Below are 2,139 nucleotides of genomic sequence, written 5' to 3'. Positions count from 1 at the left end.
AATTCTCTTCAGTTCAGGTCCTTCAGCCACTGTTACCTCAGGGAGTTTGGTTGTGTCTTCCCCAGTGAACACAGATCTGAAGTACCAATTCAATTCTTCTGCCATTTCTTTGTTCCCCGTAATCCCCTGTTTCTGTCTTCAAGGGCCCAATTTTCGTCTTAACCATTTTTTTGGCTTTCACATACCTAAAAAAGTTTTTACTATCCTCCTTTATATTTTTGGCCAGTTTACCTTCGTACCTCATTTTTTCTCTGCATATTTCCTTCTTAGTAATCCTCTGTTGTTCTTTAAAAGCTTCCCATTCCTCCGTTTACCCACTTATCTTTGCTATGTTATACTTTTTCTCTTTTAACTTTATATGTTTCTTAACTTCCCTCGTCAGCCACGGCCACCCATACCTCCTCATAGGATCTTTTTTCCTTTTTGGAATGAACTGATCTTGCGTCTTCTGCATTTTCCACAGAAATATCTGCCATTGTTCCTCCACTGTCATCCCTGCTAAGGTATTGCACCATTGTACTTTGGCCAGCTCCTCCCTCATAACTTCATAGTTCCCTTAATTAATGAAAACAGTCCAAATAAGGGGACAAAGACACAGACTGGCAGTTGATTGCTCGACATATGACGCCTAACATCAACCTCCATCTCGATCATCACTTATCTCTATGAATTCTTGCCTGTCTTCATTATCCCTTTCTCCCCCTGAAGTTTTTCCTGTTTCCATGAACCCTTATTGACTATGCCCTGTCTCCATCATTTCTTGCTGCGAGCCTGGCCTCCACTGTCGCCATCATCCCTTTTCACTCTCAATTCTCCCTGGTCTCCATTATATATTTTCTCAATGAACCTTCACCTGTAAGCCATCCCTTCTCCCCATGAACTTTCACCCCACCAACATCATCATTTTTCCTATCGAGTCTCCACCATTATCCTTTTCCCCATGAACTCCCGCCTGTTGTCACCCTAACCTTACTGTCAACTGTACTCTATCTCCACAATCTCTTTTCTCCATCTACTGTCTCTCATCTCAGTTCTGTCTTTATCCATCGAGTGTCTCCAGTCTCAACCATCTTTATTCCACCATGAACATTCCCCCAGCCCAATCATCCCTTTTTCCATTGACTTTGTCTTGTCCCAATCAAAGCTTTTCCCTGTTGACTTTTACATCTTCTTTATTCTTCTTACCCAACTCCTCTTTCCCATTTCCATCATCCCTTCCAATGAACCTCTCCCACCTCTTTTCCCCATTAGTACTCCCTATTCCATCATCCATTTCCCCATTGGCACTCTGCGTTTCCATCATCCCTTTTCCCCACCTACACTGCCTGTTGCCATCATTCCTTTTTCTCACTGGATCTCCCTGTTTTCATCATCCCTTTTTTTCCTGTTGACTCTCCTGACTCTCATTCTATACTTCATATTCTCTTTACGCTTCTATGTCTTTCACACTCTCTGAACTCTCCCTCCATAAGCTATAGGACCAGGAGAGGCCATTCCGTCCCTCAAGCCCAGTCTGCCAGTCAATGAAATCTGCTCTGGCTCAGATCTATTTGCCCTGCCTGTCTCTGTAAACATTGACTTCTCCTCAAGAAAATTCAATGCCAGATCGGTCACTGAGCCCAAAATGCAAGGCTGTCTCTCCCTCAGTGTCTCAATTCCTTGAGTCCCTCACTGTCCCCTTTCTCCCCATGTCCTTTTATCCTTCCCCCTTTCTCACTTTCCAATTTTTGATCCACCCTGCCTCCATGAACACTTCACTCTGTGTTTATAGAAGCTCCGGAATCTCATCAAAAACTCCTTGGATTAATTTTACAGGAATTACTAATAACAAAAGTGCTAATTTGCTAAGCCTTTTATCTATCTTACCCAAAGTGCTCTACCATTAAAACACGACTATTATTTTAGTGAGTTTTGAGAAGATTTGTAGCTCAGGTTGAGGTTTTCGGTGTAGGTTTGCTCGCTGAGCTGAAATGACAGGAAATGGCATCCCCACCGGAAATGACATCACCAATCCAAAGGAACCCAAACATATAAATAGAAAGCAGGAATTTTCAGCATTTCTTTGCATGAGGTCCACCTAGTTACCTAGTAAGGTAACGAAATGTCTGGAAATTAACCTTTTAGCTCAGCGAGCAATCC

The sequence above is a fragment of the Chiloscyllium plagiosum genome, chromosome 42 (genome assembly GCF_004010195.1).
Source record: "Chiloscyllium plagiosum isolate BGI_BamShark_2017 chromosome 42, ASM401019v2, whole genome shotgun sequence".
Taxonomy (NCBI): Eukaryota; Metazoa; Chordata; class Chondrichthyes; order Orectolobiformes; family Hemiscylliidae; genus Chiloscyllium; species Chiloscyllium plagiosum.
The sequence above is the reverse complement of the archived record's forward strand: the minus strand, read 5'-3'. Positions refer to the sequence as shown.